The following is a 19,982-nucleotide window of genomic DNA, read 5'->3' as shown; positions in this document are numbered from 1 at the left end:
AGCAGCCAATTATTTCCCTAAGGCCTTTTGTTTTAATAATGGCCCTTTGTTTGAGGACCAGGTTTAGATTTAAATCCTGGAGTGAAACAATACATACAATTCAAAACGGATTAGACAGTTGTTTCGAGGGGGAGGAGGGGGATCCATAAAACAACTGTTGTAGGATATTTCACAGTGAACCAGAGTTGAGGACACAGACGAGGGCGAGGATAGGAAAGTACAGGAGAGGGTGGAGAGGACAGAGCAGCAGCCCTGGGTCAAGGATCAGTTTCTGGGTTAACGAGGTCCATTTAATCCCCCGGTCACCTTGGTCGGTCAGTCTGTCCTGGAGAGGTGGCACTTCAGTACTACACAGGGAGGGAGAGTCTGTCTTCGGTCAGTGTATATATTATGCAGGTGTTATTTATATTGAACAGCTTGATGGTTTTTAATTGACTTTGAATCTATATCTTACATTTTCTGAGTGTATTTCATATCATTTATGATAAAGGTTCTGAAGTATAATTTACCCTCAAATAATTCTGATTCTAATTCTAATTCTGATTCAATTTCGTTTTGACAGAAATATACAATAACGTTTATTTTTTAAATTGTGTTTCTTCAACAAAATGCTAAAAAAAAAATACATAGTATTATTACTTAAAAAATGCATTTTACAATCTTTCAAAAATTGTTTCAGAAGTGTTGTAACAGAAGTACTTTCCTGATCATCTTATTCAATTCAATAAGTCAGTTTCGTCAATTCCAATTCATATCTTGCTTTTATCGTGTGATTAGTATATGCATTCATTCTCACATTACTGCTCTTAATTACAGCCATGAAATATGAAATAGCCTATATTTAAAATTGAAAGTCACAACAATGTTCATTTATCGGACAACTAAATGAATAATACTTTTTCAAAGAACTCATAAACTCCCATCAGTAAATTATTAAAATATATTCCAGATTCATATACAAAATGAAGAAAATCTAAAAATAACAATCATTTTGTATATAGTCAAGGCAAGGAGCAGTGCATCCCAGTACGTCAGAGCACATTCAGATACATTAGAATTTCCCCCCAGTTTCCCCCTCATTTGTTGTGGTTGTTTTGTCAGAACTGTTTATAAAGAAAATAAAGTGCACTTGTTTTGACATATGGGTTTCCCAGCTTTGTTTTTGTTGTTAATGAGAACCATGTTTTCTGGTAGTGCAGAGCTGACTGAAATGGAGAGAGGAGAGGAGAGGAGAGGAGAGGAGAGGAGAGGAGAGGAGAGGAGAGGAGAGGAGAGGAGAGGAGAGGAGAGGAGAGGAGAGTAGAGGAGAGGAGAGGAGAGGAGAGGAGAGGAGAGGAGAGGAGAGGAGAGGAGAGGAGAGGAGAGGAGAGGAGAGGAGAGAAGAGGAGAGGAGAGGAGAGGAGAGGAGAGGAGAGGAGAGGAGAGGAGAGGAGAGGAGAGGAGAAGAGGAGAGGAGAGGAGAATAGAAGTGAAGAGGAGAGGAGAGGAGAGGAGAGAAGAGGAGAGGAGAGGAGAGGAGAGAAGAGGAGAGGAGAGGAGAGGAGAGCAGAGGAGAAGAGAAGAGGGAAGAAGAGAATAGAAGTGAAGAGGAGAGGAGAGGAGAGAAGAGGAGAGGAGGGAAGAGACTGTGTAGGGTATATAATAATTATCTGGAGACGAAACAGGAGGAAATGACTTGAGGCGTTTACATGCCGTTATCCTTCACTAAACCTGGAAGCTATGGCTTCCATTCTTAAATGTTTCTAAACCACCTTTCATTGTAATGAAAATTCAGAAAGGGACAAAGAATCAACTTGGGCTGATTGGGGCTGATGTAACACCATTATGCAGTGATTCATTACAGAGGGAGGGTGGGAGCATACTGATGCTCTACAGTCCTACTAATGGCCCTATAGCCTGCATGTGGTGTGAGTGACCCGCTCCCGCTCCGATCTCTCGTCTATCTCTTTGACTTCCCCCCTTTCCTGCTCCAGGTGTGCAGCTTGTAAAGCAGGGCGGTCGGCGGACAAAGGCCCTGCTGTGAGCTGTAGGCTGCCGCGGCTCGCACATGTTTGGCAGGATTCATATTTTCCAGCCAGTGTTACACAGTACAGTTTCTCTTTCTTTTTTAGCTGAGTTGGAACAAAAACCTCGCTGCCGAGGACAGCCGAGGGAAATTGGGTAATTTGACCCGACATGACCCGATCTTGTAAAAGTTTGACCTGGCTATCCAACGGAAGCTTTGTGCTGCCTACTCGGGTCAAGGCAGGCACTAATCACTACAATGACAGCCAATACCAGACAGACAGAAAGAAAGGGGCGAGGAGGGAGAAGGCAGGGAGACAGGGATGGAGGGCTTGGAGAGAGAGAGAGAGAGAGATGGGGGACATTATTTGGATTCATTGTTTAGTGTTTGCTCTACTGTGTCTCATATGAAGCATGCCCCAGTGAATATTAAACAACAGTTGAATCTGAAATTGCATTACAACTTCTTATTTCCCTCTCCACAATATCTCCACAATATCTCCACAATATCTCCACATTATCTCCACAATATCTCCACAATATCTCCACAATATCTCCACAATATCTCCACAATATCTCCACAATATTGCTGATGGAATTTTCCCAAATGGTCAAATGGCCCTGCTAAAGTAATGCCTTTGAACTCATAAGCCCGTCATATGTTTTTTCATCTTCCCTGTCCACTAAAAAGCAGATAAATCATCCCTGTGAAGCAAGGCTGGAGTGCCTGAGAAAGGGCACGCAATCACCCGGAATAAAAGAGCCAGTAGACAGAAGAGCAGACATCAGCAGTAGAGGCTCTTGACAATAGGCCCTGCCTCCGTCGCAAGCTGTGCCTTAGCATGGCCACTGCGGGAGCCAAAAATACTCTCACCACCACAAACAAACCTGTGACCTCTCTCTCGCTCTTTCTCGCTCTCTCTGGGCCCCACACGCACACTATAGCACTATAATGCTATACAGCTTTTTACCAAATTATAATGCACTCACGGTTTCCTCCACACTCTCAACTTATCCTGTAACAAGATGTTCTTGGCTTCACTATGACTGTTCCTGAGCAGCAGTCAAATGTAAAGGGACGACTACACTAATTTTGGCAACCGTCAAACTTTGTTTGTTAGACAATAAACAGTGAAAAACATGTCTGAAGTGGAATAATGGGACGTGCAATCTCACAGTCTCCACATGGCACACAGTACTTCTTTAGGGTGAGGTAGTGGAGGGTTATCACAGCAAATTCAGCAGGTTGATCTCTCCCCCCATTGATCTGTCTTTGAGAAGGAACAGGCACTACATTAATAACACACAGGCTGAACGGTGCAAAAAGAGGGGTTATGGTAGATGCAGAGGAGGGGGAGCGAGAGAGAGAGAGATAGAGAGAGAGAGAGAGAGAGAGAGAGAGAGAGAGCCCTTTATGGTTGTGAGGTCTGGGGTCCGCTCACCAACCAAGATTTCACAAAATGGGACAAACACCAAATTGAGACTCTGCATGCAGAATTCTGCAAAAATATCCTCTGTGTACAACGTAGAACACCAAATAATGCATGCAGAGCAGAACTAGGCCGATACCCACTAATTATCAAAATCCAGAAAAGAGCCGTTAAATTCTACAACCACCTAAAAGGAAGCGATTCCCAAACCTTCCATAACAAAGCCATCACCTACAGAGAGATGAACCTGGAGAAGAGTCCCCTAAGCAAGCTGGTCCTAGGGCTCTGTTCACAAACACAAACACACCCCACAGAGCCCCAGGACAACAGTACAATTAGACCCAACCAAATCATGAGAAAACAAAAAGATAATTACTTGACACATTGGAAAGAATTAACAAAAAAACTGAGCAAACTAGAATGCTATTTGGCCCTAAACAGAGAGTATACAGTGGCAGAATACCTAACCACTGTGACTGACCCAAACTTAAGGAAAGCTTTGACTATGTACAGACTCAGTGAGCATAGCCTTGCTATTGAGAAAGGCCGCCGTAGGCAGACATGGCTCTCAAGAGAAGACAGGTTATGTGCTCACTGCCCACAAAATGAGGTGGAAACTGAGCTGCACTTCCTAACCTCCTGCCCAATGTATGACCATATTAGAGAGACATATTTCCCTCAGATTACACAGATCCACAAAGAATTCGAAAACAAATCCAATTTTGATAAACTCCCATATCTACTGGGTGAAATTCCACAGTGTGCCATAACAGCAGCAAGATGTGTGACCTGTTGCCACCAGAAAAGGGCAACCAGTGAAGAACAAACACCATTGTAAATACAGCCCATATTTATGTTCGTTTATTTTAACTTGTGTGCTTTGGCCATTTGTACGTTGTTGCAACACTGCATATATATAGTGTGACATTTGTAGTGTCTTTATTGTTTTGGAACTTCTGTGTGTGTAATGTTTGCTGTTCATTTTTATTGTTTATTTGACTTTTGTATGTTGTCTACCTCACCTGCTTTGGCAATGTTAACACATGTTTCCCATGCCAAGAAAGCCCCTTGAATTGAATTGAATTGAGAGAGAGAGAGAGAGAGAGAGAGAGAGAGAGAGAGAGAGAGAGAGAGAGAGAGAGAGAGGAGAGAGAGAGAGAGAGAGAGAGAGAGAGAGAGAGAGAGAGAGAGAGAGAGAGAGAGAGAGAGAGAGAGAGAGAGAGAGAGAGAGAGAGGAGAGAGAGAGAGAGAGAGAGAGAGAGAGAGAGAGAGAGAGAGAGAGAGAGAGATAGGAGAGAGAGGGAGATAGGAGAGAGAGAGATAGGAGAGAGAGAGGGAGAGAGAGAGAGAGAGAGAGAGAGAGAGAGAGAGAGAGTGAGTGAGTGTGTGAGTGAGTGTGTGAGTGAGTGAGTGAGTGAGTGAGTGAGTGAGTGAGTGAGTGAGTGAGTGAGTGAGTGAGTGAGTGAGTGAGTGAGTGAGTGAGTGAGTGAGTGAGTGAGAGAGATGTGGGACATTATTTGGATTCATTGTTTAGTGTTTGCTCTACTGTGTCTCATATGAAGCATGCCCCAGTGAATATTAAACAACAGTTGAATCTGAAATTGCATTACAACTTCTTATTTCTGTTTACAAGCTAACATCACTTTATGCCACCACTTCACCCTATGCTGTCCCTTTAAACAGTTATGTTGAAAAATGTTTTCAGGCAAATACAAATGATTATTTCCCCCAAAACAAATGCTTTCGTTATGGGCTTGTGTTGGGCTATTACTATGAAAATGTAAATGATGATTTGGTATGAAAATGACATTTCTTTCCGAAAATCAGTGAATAATATACTATCAATGACTATTTCCATGAAATACATTTCAATTCAGCTGAGAACCTGAGGAGAGCCACATACTGTACTCCATAGTTTACCTCAAACAAAAACCATATCTAATGCAAACACTGAAACCATGCACTCAGGCAATCAGCACAGTGGAGCTTTAAAGCCTCGACAGACTCTATATCAGACATAATGTGCCGCAAATCAGTCAAACTGACCTATCTCATTTGGGGGCTAGGCATACGGCCTCTGCGTTTACCATGCACATGAATACAGATGAACATACACACACATACACACAAATACACAAGCTCATGCACACACACACACACACACACACACACACACACACACACACACACACACACACACACACACACACACACACACACACACACACACACACACACACACACACACACACACACACACACACACACATGGACCCAAACACGCACACATATGCGCAGGCATAAACTCACAACTAGTAGCCTGGAGACAACATGAACAAGCACATGGGCATGCCAGCTAGAGATTACTTTCAACAAGGAGTCAATATGAGCTTTTCCATCGATGGACAAGTCAAAGTAAAAATGCGAGTGGGGGGGGGGTCCAGAAATGATATGTGCCATGATGCCATGAAAGAGCCAAGACAATTTTCCATCCATCTCTTCATGTTGTGCTGGTGGCTAATTATCACATCATAACAAAACTAAAATAGCTTGGGCCTTTTCCTGGCGGTCCACCAATAACAAGGAACAACTTTCTCCACTCTCTTTTTCTCTCTCTGAGTGTATCCATTGTAAGGCTGGGGAACCACAAGCTGGACTCAGTGCCCTTTACTAAAGTGTTGGGGAAAATGACAGAATATTTCGTAACGGTAATGAAAATAAAAATAATGGTTACGAAATCCAGGATGAGTTACAAAAATTGCAAAATCTAAGGATAAAAGGTAAAAGGTTAAAACATTGTCCTAGACACACAGACAGACTAAACATTCTGCTAGACACACAGACAGACAAAACATTCTGCTAAACACAGAGACAGACAAAACATTCTGCTAAACACAGAGACAGACTAAACATTCTGCTAAACACAGACAGACAAAACATTCTGCTAAACACAGAGACAGACAAAACATTCTGCTAAACACAGAGACAGACAAAACATTCTGCTAAACACAGAGACAGACAAAACATTCTGCTAAACACAGAGACAGACAAAACATTCTGCTAAACACAGAGACAGACAAAACATTCTGCTAAACACAGAGACAGACAAAACATTCTGCTAAACACAGAGACAGACAAAACATTCTGCTAAACACAGACAGACAAAACATTCTGCTAAACACAGACAGACAAAACATTCTGCTAAACACAGACAGACAAAACATTCTGCTAAACACAGAGACACACAAAACATTCTGCTAAACACAGAGACAGACTAAACATTCTGCTAGACACACAGACAGACAAAACATTCTGCTAAACACAGAGACAGACAAAACATTCTGCTAAACACAGACAGACTAAACATTCTGCTAAAAACAGACAGACAAAACATTCTGCTAAACACAGAGACAGACAAAACATTTTGCTAAACACAGACAGACTAAACATTCTGCTAAACACAGAGACAGACTAAACATTCTGCTAAACACAGACAGTCTAAACATTCTGCTAAACACAGACAGACTAAACATTTTGCTAAACACAGACAGACTAAACATTCTGCTAAACACAGACAGACAAAACATTCTGCTAGACACACAGACAGACAAAACATTCTGCTAAACACAGAGACAGACAAAACATTCTGCTAAACACAGAGACAGACTAAACATTCTGCTAAACACAGACAGACAAAACATTCTGCTAAACACAGAGACAGACAAAACATTCTGCTAAACACAGAGACAGACAAAACATTCTGCTAAACACAGAGACAGACAAAACATTCTGCTAAACACAGAGACAGACAAAACATTCTGCTAAACACAGAGACAGACAAAACATTCTGCTAAACACAGAGACAGACAAAACATTCTGCTAAACACAGAGACAGACAAAACATTCTGCTAAACACAGACAGACAAAACATTCTGCTAAACACAGACAGACAAAACATTCTGCTAAACACAGACAGACAAAACATTCTGCTAAACACAGAGACACACAAAACATTCTGCTAAACACAGAGACAGACTAAACATTCTGCTAGACACACAGACAGACAAAACATTCTGCTAAACACAGAGACAGACAAAACATTCTGCTAAACACAGACAGACTAAACATTCTGCTAAAAACAGACAGACAAAACATTCTGCTAAACACAGAGACAGACAAAACATTTTGCTAAACACAGACAGACTAAACATTCTGCTAAACACAGAGACAGACTAAACATTCTGCTAAACACAGACAGTCTAAACATTCTGCTAAACACAGACAGACTAAACATTTTGCTAAACACAGACAGACTAAACATTCTGCTAAACACAGACAGACAAAACATTCTGCTAAACACAGAGACAGACAAAACATTCTGCTAAACACAGAGACAGACAAAACATTCTGCTAAACACAGAGACAGACAAAACATTCTGCTAAACACAGACAGACTAAACATTCTGCTAAAAACAGACAGACAAAACATTCTGCTAAACACAGAGACAGACAAAACATTTTGCTAAACACAGAGACAGACAAAACATTCTGCTAAACACAGACAGACTAAACATTCTGCTAAACACAGAGACAGACAAAACATTCTGCTAAACACAGAGACAGACAAAACATTCTGCTAAACACAGAGACAGACAAAGGCAGTCAGAATCATCAATAATGCAACAACTAATGAATAAACACAGAGATGATAACAATTCACTTCTGCATTGTCCATAATTCATTTTTACTTCTGCAGTTTTCTGTGAGTATAATCCTTGCCAAGGTTATTTGCTAAGCTCATTTTTGACGGAGGGGCTCTGGGAAGATAAAGGAGCGGAGGAGAACGATGGGAACCTAAAAGGTATTATCTGAGTTCAGGAGGTGATGAACCACTGATGGATTTGAACATTTTCAATTAGATAAGAGAAGGTCACTGGAACAGGACACACACAGACAGGCATGTATGCACACGCACACACACACGCACACACCCACAAACACAAACATAGACACACGCGCACACACACACATAAATGCAGACACACGCACACACACACACACATAAACGTGTGGTTTCACACACAGATAGATACACGCACGTGCATACACACACACAAACACACCCACAAAGTTCAGCAGAGAGAAAAGGATGATGAAGTTTGACCATTTTTAGTGGTGGAGGAGATCGCATGTGAATTTATCCCTGCCATGCTGTCCGGTTGGGGTGTCAGAATGCAAGTAATGATGAGGATTTGTACTGTGGTCTTTGCTTGAGCAGCCTGATTAAACAACCTTGTGACAGGCTGCCTGATCCAACAACCTGGGGTGTCAGGCTGCCTGAACCAACAACCTGGGGTGACAGGCTGCCTGATCCAACAACCTGGGGTGACAGGCTGCCTGACCCAACAACCTGGGGTGACAGGCTGCCTGATCCAACAACCTGGGGTGACAGGGTGCCTGTATTACAATACAATATGAAATGGAACACGTAAAAATGTCATTCTACACCGTCTTAACTTTCACAAACACCTGAAAAGCCCGTTTTGTATTTTTATTTCCTAAATACATTTAAAATGTATTGGAAGCAGGTCATCAAGTCGTTTCACATGTCATGTTTTCAAGTAGGGAAGACTCACACCAATACAGCCTTCATTTCAATATAATATGAAATACTGTACAGTTTTTCCCAAAAATCACACACACCCTGCAATCCAGATCTCTACCGAGTGAGTTCTAAGAATGGTCCTAGCCCGGTAAGGTATGATCATGGAAGAGCAGGAATATGAATGTAATATTTGTGTAGATTGTAATGGCAGCAGTGTACCGGCTTGTTCTATTAACATAATATTACGTAGTTTTACTGGGAGTGTCTGGAACCGCTCGTACTGCAGACCAGAGTCTCTTCTCTCAGGCATTCAGGACACAGACAGACAGGTGGTTTATAATGCATCCCTGGCATCATGGGAAGAAAGACAACACTAAGTAAGAAACAGACAGACTGTATAAGGTCACTCTACACCCAGTCTGCACAGTATACACTCCTCCCTGACACACGCGCGCACGCATACACACACAAACACACACACACACACACACACACACACACACACACACACACACACACACACACACACACACAAAAACTTCTATAAGCCTCCAGTCATCACGGTAGCACACAGGCAGACAGTAGCTGTATCACTCTGGTGGTGTATATACTGTACCACTCTAGTGGTGTATCTACTGTAACCACTCTGGTGGTGTATCTACTGTACCACTCTAGTGGTGTATCTCTGTACCACTCTACTGGTGTATCTACTGTACCACTCTAGTGGTGTATCTACTGTACCACTCTGGTGGCGTATCTACTGTACCACTCTGGTGGTGTATCTACTGTACCACTCTAGTGGTGTATCTCTGTACCACTCTAGTGGTGTATATACTGTACCACTCTGGTGGCGTATCTACTGTACCACTCTGGTGGTGTATCTACTGTACCACTCTAGTGGTGTACCTACTGTACCACTCTAGTGGTGTATCTACTGTACCACTCTAGTGTTGTATCTACTGTACCACTCTAGTGTTGTATCTACTGTACCACTCTAGTGTTGTATCTACTGTACCACTCTAGTGGTGTACCTACTGTACCACTCTAGTGGTGTACCTACTGTACCACTCTAGTGGTGTATCTACTGTACCACTCTAGTGGTGTATCTTCTCTACCACTCTAGTGGTGTACCTTCTGTACCACTCTAGTGGTGTACCTTCTGTACCACCCTAGTGTTGTATCTACTGTACCACTCTAGTGTTGTACCTACTGTACCACTCTAGTGGTGTATCTACTGTACCACTCTAGTGGTGTATCTACTGTACCACTCTAGTGGTGTAACTACTGTACCACTCTAGTGGTGTACCTACTGTACCACTCTAGTGGTGTATATCTGTACCACTCTAGTGTTGTACCTACTGTACCACTCTAGTATTGTATCTACTGTACCACTCTAGTGGTGTATCTACTGTACCACTCTAGTGGTGTATCTACTGTACCACTCTAGTGGTGTACCTACTGTACCACTCTAGTGGTGTATCTACTGTACCACTCTAGTGGTGTATCTACTGTACCACTCTAGTGGTGTATCTACTGTACCACTCTAGTGGTGTACCTACTGTACCACTCTAGTGGTGTATATACTGTACCACTCTAGTGGTGTATCTACTGTACCACTCTGGTGGTGTATCTACTGTACCACTCTAGTGTTGTATCTACTGTACCACTCTAGTGGTGTATCTACTGTACCACTCTAGTGGTGTATCTACTGTACCACTCTAGTGGTGTACCTACTGTACCACTCTAGTGGTGTATCTACTGTACCACTCTAGTGGTGTATCTACTGTACCACTCTAGTGTTGTATCTACTGTACCACTCTAGTGGTGTACCTACTGTACCACTCTAGTGGTGTACCTACTGTACCACTCTAGTGGTGTATCTACTGTACCACTCTAGTGGTGTATCTTCTCTACCACTCTAGTGGTGTACCTTCTGTACCACTCTAGTGGTGTACCTTCTGTACCACCCTAGTGTTGTATCTACTGTACCACTCTAGTGTTGTACCTACTGTACCACTCTAGTGGTGTATCTACTGTACCACTCTAGTGGTGTATCTACTGTACCACTCTAGTGGTGTAACTACTGTACCACTCTAGTGGTGTACCTACTGTACAACTCTAGTGGTGTATATCTGTACCACTCTAGTGTTGTACCTACTGTACCACTCTAGTATTGTATCTACTGTACCACTCTAGTGGTGTATCTCTGTACCACTCTAGTGTTGTTCCTACTGTACCACTCTAGTGTTTTACCTACTGTACCACTCCAGTGTTTTACCTACTGTACCACTCTAGTGTTGTACCTACTGTACCACTCTAGTGTTGTATCTCTGTACCACTCTAGTGTTGTACCTACAGTACCACTCTAGTGTTGTATCTCTGTACCACTCTAGTGTTGTACCTACAGTACCACTCTAGTGGAGTATCTCTGTACCACTCTAGTGGTATATCTCTGTACCACTCTAGTAGTGTATCTACTGTACCACTCTAGTGGTGTATCTACTGTACCACTCTATTGGTGTATCTACTGTACCACTCTAGTGGTGTATCTACTGTACCACTCTAGTGGTGTATCTACTGTACCACTCTAGTGGTGTATCTACTGTGCCACTCTTGTGGTGTATCTACTGTACCACTCTAGTGTTGTATCTACTGTACCATTCTAGTGTTGTATCTACTGTACTACTCTAGTGGTGTACCTACTGTACCACTCTAGTGGTGTATCTTCTCTACCACTCTAGTGGTGTACCTTCTGTACCACTCTAGTGGTGTACCTTCTGTACCACTCTAGTGTTGTATCTACTGTACCACTCTAGTGTTGTACCTACTGTACCACTCTAGTGGTGTATCTACTGTACCACTCTAGTGTTGTATCTACTGTACCACTCTAGTGTTGTATCTACTGTACCACTCTAGTGGTGTACCTACTGTACCACTCTAGTGGTGTATCTACTGTACCACTCTAGTGGTGTATCTTCTCTACCACTCTAGTGGTGTACCTTCTGTACCACTCTAGTGGTGTACCTTCTGTACCACTCTAGTGTTGTATCTACTGTACCACTCTAGTGTTGTACCTACTGTACCACTCTAGTGGTGTATCTACTGTACCACTCTAGTGGTGTATCTACTGTACCACTCTAGTGGTGTAACTACTGTACCACTCTAGTGGTGTACCTACTGTACCACTCTAGTGGTGTAACTCTGTACCACTCTAGTGTTGTACCTACTGTACCACTCTAGTATTGTATCTACTGTACCACTCCAGTGGTGTATCTCCGTACCACTCTAGTGTTGTTCCTACTGTACCACTCTAGTGTTTTACCTACTGTACCACTCTAGTGTTTTACCTACTGTACCACTCTAGTGTTGTACCTACTGTACCACTCTAGTGTTGTATCTCTGTACCACTCTAGTGTTGTACCTACTGTACCACTCTAGTGTTTTACCTACTGTACCACTCTAGTGTTTTACCTACTGTACCACTCTAGTGTTGTACCTACTGTACCACTCTAGTGTTTTACCTACTCTACCACTCTAGTGTTGTACCTACTGTACCACTCTAGTGTTGTATCTCTGTACCACTCTAGTGTTGTTCCTACTGTACCACTCTAGTGTTTTACCTACTGTACCACTCTAGTGTTTTACCTACTGTTCCACTCTAGTGTTGTACCTACTGTACCACTCTAGTGTTGTATCTACTGTACCACTCTAGTGTTTTACCTACTGTACCACTCTAGTGTTGTATCTACTGTACCACTCTAGTGGTGTACCTACTGTACCACTCTAGTGGTGTATCTACCGTACCACTCTAGTGGTGTATCTACTGTACCACTCTAGTGTTGTATCTCTGTACCACTCTAGCGGTGTATCTACTGTACCACTCTAGTGTTGTATCTCTGTACCACTCTGGTGGTGTATCTACTGAACCACTCTAGTGGTGTATCTATGTACCACTCTAGTGGTGTATCTATGTAGCACTCTAGTATTGTATCTACTGTACCACTCTAGTGGTGTACCTACTGTACCACTCGTGTTGTACCTAATGTACAACTCTAGTGGTGTATCTCTGTACCACTCTAGTGGTGTATCTACTGTACCAATCTAGGGGTGTACCTACTGTACCACTCTAGTGGTGTACCTACTGTACCACTCTAGTGGTGTACCTACTGTACCACTCTAGTGGTGTATCTACTGTACCACTCTAGTGTTGTATGTTGTATCTACTGTACCACTAGTGTTGTACCACTCTAGTGGTGTACCTACTGTACCACTCTAGTGTTGTACCTACTGTACCACTCTAGTGTTGTACCTACTGTACCACTTTAGTGTTGTACCTACTGTACCACTCTAGTCTTGTACCTACTGTACCACTCTAATGGTGTAGCTACTGTACCACTCTAGTGGTGCACCTTCTGTACCCCTCTAGTGTTGTACCTACTGTACCACTCTAGTGTTGTATCTACTGTACCACTCTAGTGTTGTATCTACTGTACCACTCTAGTGTTGTATCTACTGTACCACTCTAGTGGTGTACCTTCTGTACCACTCAAGTGGTGTATCTACTGTACCACTCTAGTGTTGTATCTACTGTACCACTCTAGTGTTGTATCTACTGTACCACTCAAGTGTTGTATCTACTGTACCACTCTAGTGGTGTACCTATTGTACCACTCTAGTGTTGTATGTACTGTAACACTCTAGTGGTGTACCTTCTGTACCACTCTAGTGTTGTATCTACTGTACCACTCTAGTGTTGTACCTACTGTACCACTCTAGTGGTGTATCTACTGTACCACTCTAGTGGTGTACCTACTGTACCACTCTAGTGGTGTACCTACTGTACCACTCTAGTGTTGTACCTGCTGTACCACTCTAGTGGTGTACCTGCTGTACCACTCTAGTGCTGTATCTACTGTACCACTCAAGTGGTGTACCTGCTGTACCACTCTAGTGCTGTATCTACTGTACCACTCTAGTGGTGTACCTACTGTACCACTCTAGTGTTGTACCTACTGTACCACTCTAGTGGTGTATCTCTGTACCACTCTAGTGTTTTACCTACTGTACCACTCTAGTGGTGTACCTACTGGTAACTCTAGTGTTGTATCTACTGTACCACTGTAGTGGTGTATCTACTGTACCACTCTCGTGTTGTACCTAGTGTACCACTCTAGTGTTGTATCTACTGTACCACTCTAGTGTTGTACCTACTGTACCACTCTAGTGGTGTATCTACTGTACCACTCTAGTGGTGTATCTACTGTACCACTCTAGTGGTGTACCTACTGTACCACTCTAGTGTTGCATCTACTGTACCACTCTAGTGGTGTATCTACTGTACCACTCTAGTGGTGAATCTTTTGTACCACTCTAGTGGTGTATCTACTGTACAACTCTAGTGGTGTATCTACTGTACCACTCTAGTGTTGTGTTTACTGTACCACTCTAGTGTTGTATCTACTGTACCACTCTAGTGGTGTATCTACTGTACCACTCTAGGGGTGTACCTACTGTACCACTCTAGTGGTGTACCTACTGTACCACTCTAGTGGTGTACCTACTGTACCACTCTAGTGGTGTATCTACTGTACCACTCTAGTGTTGTATGTTGTATCTACTGTACCACTAGTGTTGTACCACTCTAGTGGTGTACCTACTGTACCACTCTAGTGTTGTACCTACTGTACCACTGTAGTGTTAGACCTACTGTACCACTTTAGTGTTGTACCTACTGTACCACTCTAGTGTTGTACCTACTGTACCACTCTAGTGGTGTATCTACTGTACCACTCTAGTGTTGTATCTACTGTACAACTCTAGTGTTGTAACTACTGTACCACTCTAGTGTTGTTTCTACTGTACCACTCTAGTGTTGTACCTACTGTACCACTCTAGTGTTGTACCTACTGTACCACTCTAGTGTTGTACCTACTGTACTACTCTAGTGTTGTACCTACTGTACCACTCTAGTGGTGTATCTACTGTACCACTCTAGTGGTGTACCTTCTGTATCACTCTAGTGTTTTACCTACTGTACCACTCTAGTGTTGTATCTACTGTACCACTCTAGTGTTTTATCTACTGTACCACTGTAGTGTTGAAATCTACTGTAACACTCTAGTGGTGTACCTTCTGTACCACTCTAGTGGTGTATCTACTGTACCACTCTAGTGTTGTATCTACTGTACCACTCTAGTGTTGTATCTACTGTACCACTCTAGTGTTGTATCTACTGTACCACTCTAGTGTTGTATCTACTGTACCACTCTAGTGTTGTACCTACTGTACCACTCTAGTGTTGTACCTTCTGTACCATTCTAGTGTTGTATATACTGTACCACTCTAGTGTTGTATCTACTGTACCACTCTAGTGTTGTATCTACTGTAACATTCTAGTGGTGTACCTTCTGTACCACTCTAGTGGTGTACCTTCTGTACCACTCTAGTGTTGTACCTACTGTACCACTCTAGTGTTGTATCTACTGTACCAATCTAGTGGTGTACCTACTGTACCACTCTAGTGTTGTACCTACTGTACCTCTCTTGTGGTGTCTCTACTGTACCACTCTAGTGGTGTACCTACTGTACCACTCTAGTGGTGTACCTGCTGTACCACTCTAGTGGTGTACCTGCTGTACCACTCTAGTGCTGTATATACTGTACCACTCTAGTGGTGTACCTGCTGTACCACTCTAGTGCTGTATCTACTGTACCACTCTAGTGGTGTACCTACTGTACCACTCTAGTGTTGTACCTACTGTACCACTCTAGTGGTGTATGTCTGTACCACTCTAGTGTTTTATCTACTGTACCACTCTAGTGGTGTACCTACTGGAAACTCTAGTGTTGTATCTACTGTACCACTGTAGTGGTGTATCTACTGTACCACTCTAATGTTGTATCTACTGTACCACTCTAGTGGTGTACCTACTGTACCACTCTCGTGTTGTACCTAGTGTACCACTCTAGTGTTGTATCTACTGTACCACTCTAGTGTTGTACCTACTGTACCACTCTAGTGGTGTATCTACTGTACCACTCTAGTGGTGTATCTACTGTACCACTCTAGTGATGTACCTACTGTACCACTCTAGTGGTGTATCTACTGTACCACTCTAGTGGTGTATCTACTGTACCACTCTAGTGTTGTATCTACTGTACCACTCTAGTGTTGTATCTACTGTACCACTCTAGTGGTGTATCTCTGTACCACTCTAGTCGTGTATCTACTGTACCACTCGAGTGGTGTACATTCTGTACCACTCTAGTGTTGTACCTGCTGTACCACTCTAGTGGTGTACCTACTGTCCCACTCTAGTGGTGTATCTACTGTACCACTCTAATGGTGTATCTGCTGTACCACTCTAGTGGTGCATCTACTGTACCACTCTAGTGTTCTATCTGCTGTACCACTCTAGTGGTGTATCTCTCTACCACTCTAGTGGTGTATCTACTGTACCACTCTAGTGGTGTATCTACTGTACCACTCTAGTGGTGTATATACTGTACCACTCTGGTGGTGTACCTACTGTACCACTCTAGTGGTGTATCTACTGTACCACTCTAGTGGTGTATCTACTGTACCACTCTAGTGGTGTATCTACTGTACCACTCTAGTGTTGTACCTACTGTACCACTCTAGTGGTGTATCTCTGTACCACTCTAGTGGTGTATCTACTCTACCACTCTAGTGGTGTACCTACTGTACTACTCTAGTGGTGTATCTACTGTACCACTCTAGTGTTGTACCTACTGTACCACTCTAGTGTTGTACCTACTGTACCACTTAAAGTGTTGCACCTACTGTACCACTCTAGTGTTGCATCTAGTGTACCACTCTAGTGTTGTATCTACTGTACACTCTAGTGTTGTACCTACTGTACCACTCTCGTGCTGTATCTACTGTACCACTCTAGTGCTGTATCTACTGTTCCACTCTTGTGTTGTATCTACTGTACCACTCTAGTGTTGTACCTACTGTACCACTCTAGTGTTTTACCTACTGTACCACTCTAGTGTTGTACCTACTGTACCACTCTAGTGTTTTACCTACTGTACCACTCTAGTGTTGTACCTACTGTACCACTCTAGTGTTGTATCTCTGTACCACTCTAGTGTTGTTCCTACTGTACCACTCTAGTGTTTTACCTACTGTACCACTCTAGTGTTTTACCTACTGTACCACTCTAGTGTTGTACCTACTGTACCACTCTAGTGTTGTTCCTACTGTACCACTCTAGTGTTGTACCTACTGTACCACTCTAGTGTTGTATCTCTGTACCACTCTAGTGTTGTTCCTACTGTACCACTCGAGTGTTTTACCTACTGTACCACTCTAGTGTTTTACCTACTGTACCACTCTAGTGTTGTACCTACAGTACCACTCTAGTGTTGTATCTCTGTACCACTCTAGTGTTGTATCTCTGTACCACTCTAGTGTTCTACCTACAGTACCACTCTAGTGGTGTACCTACTGTACCATTCTAGTGGTGTACCTACTGTACCACTCTAGTGATGTACCTACTGTACCACTCTAGTGTTGTATCTACTTTACCACTCTAGTGGTGTACCTACTGTACCACTCTAGTGGTGTATCTACTGTACCACTCTAGTGGTGTATCTACTGTACCACTCTAGTGTTGTATCTCTGTACCACTCTAGCGGTGTATCTACTGTACCACTCTAGTGTTGTATCTCTGTACCACTCTGGTGGTGTATCTACTGAACCACTCTAGTGGTGTATCTATGTACCACTCTAGTGGTGTATCTACTGTACCACTCTAGTGGTATACCTACTGTACCACTCTAGTATTGTATCTACTGTACCACTCTACTGTTGTATCTCTGTACCACTCTAGTGGTGTATCTACTATACCACTCTAGTGGTGTATCTATGTACCACTCTAGTGGTGTATCTATGTAGCACTCTAGTATTGTATCTACTGTACCACTCTAGTGGTGTACCTACTGTACCACTCGTGTTGTACCTAATGTACAACTCTAGTGGTGTATCTCTGTACCACTCTAGTGGTGTATCTACTGTACCAATCTAGGGGTGTACCTACTGTACCACTCTAGTGGTGTACCTACTGTATCACTCTAGTGGTGTACCTACTGTACCACTCTAGTGGTGTATCTACTGTACCACTCTAGTGTTGTATGTTGTATCTACTGTACCACTAGTGTTGTACCACTCTAGTGGTGTACCTACTGTACCACTCTAGTGTTGTACCTACTGTACCACTCTAGTGTTGTACCTACTGTACCACTTTAGTGTTGTACCTACTGTACCACTCTAGTCTTGTACCTACTGTACCACTCTAATGGTGTAGCTACTGTACCACTCTAGTGGTGCACCTTCTGTACCACTCTAGTGTTGTACCTACTGTACCACTCTGGTGTTGTATCTACTGTACCACTCTAGTGTTGTATCTACTGTACCACTCTAGTGTTGTATCTACTGTACCACTCTAGTGGTGTACCTTCTGTACCACTCTAGTGGTGTATCTACTGTACCACTCTAGTGTTGTATCTACTGTACCACTCTAGTGTTGTATCTACTGTACCACTCAAGTGTTGTATCTACTGTACCACTCTAGTGGTGTACCTATTGTACCACTCTAGTGTTGTATGTACTGTAACACTCTAGTGGTGTACCTTCTGTACCACTCTAGTGGTGTGCCTTCTGTACCACTCTAGTGTTGTATCTACTGTACCACTCTAGTGTTGTACCTACTGTACCACTCTAGTGGTGTATCTACTGTACCACTCTAGTGGTGTACCTACTGTACCACTCTAGTGGTGTACCTACTGTACCACTCTAGTGTTGTACCTGCTGTACCACTCTAGTGGTGTACCTGCTGTACCACTCTAGTGCTGTATCTACTGTACCACTCAAGTGGTGTACCTGCTGTACCACTCTAGTGCTGTATCTACTGTACCACTCTAGTGGTGTACCTACTGTACCACTCTAGTGTTGTACCTACTGTACCACTCTAGTGGTGTATCTCTGTACCACTCTAGTGTTTTACCTACTGTACCACTCTAGTGGTGTACCTACTTGTAACTCTAGTGTTGTATCTACTGTACCACTGTAGTGGTGTATCTACTGTACCACTCTCGTGTTGTACCTAGTGTACCACTCTAGTGTTGTATCTACTGTACCACTCTAGTGTTGTACCTACTGTACCACTCTAGTGGTGTATCTACTGTACCACTCTAGTGGTGTATCTACTGTACCACTCTAGTGGTGTACCTACTGTACCACTCTAGTGTTGCATCTACTGTACTACTCTAGTGGTGTATCTACTGTACCACTCTAGTGGTGTATCTTTTGTACCACTCTAGTGGTGTATCTACTGTACAACTCTAGTGGTGTATCTACTGTACCACTCTAGTGTTGTGTTTACTGTACCACTCTAGTGTTGTATCTACTGTACCACTCTAGTGGTGTATCTACTGTACCACTCTAGGGGTGTACCTACTGTACCACTCTAGTGGTGTACCTACTGTACCACTCTAGTGGTGTACCTACTGTACCACTCTAGTGGTGTATCTACTGTACCACTCTAGTGTTGTATGTTGTATCTACTGTACCACTAGTGTTGTACCACTCTAGTGATGTACCTACTGTACCACTCTAGTGTTGTACCTACTGTACCACTGTAGTGTTAGACCTACTGTACCACTTTAGTGTTGTACCTACTGTACCACTCTAGTGTTGTACCTACTGTACCACTCGAGTGGTGTATCTACTGTACCACTCAAGTGTTGTATCTACTGTACAACTCTAGTGTTGTAACTACTGTACCACTCTAGTGTGGTTTCCACTGTACCACTCTAGTGTTGTACCTACTGTACCACTCTAGTGTTGTACCTACTGTACCACTCTAGTGTTGTACCTACTGTACTACTCTAGTGTTGTACCTACTGTACCACTCTAG

This window comes from Salvelinus fontinalis, chromosome 32, assembly GCF_029448725.1.
Source record: "Salvelinus fontinalis isolate EN_2023a chromosome 32, ASM2944872v1, whole genome shotgun sequence".
Taxonomy (NCBI): domain Eukaryota; kingdom Metazoa; phylum Chordata; class Actinopteri; order Salmoniformes; family Salmonidae; genus Salvelinus; species Salvelinus fontinalis.
Note: the sequence above shows the minus strand (reverse complement) of the source record.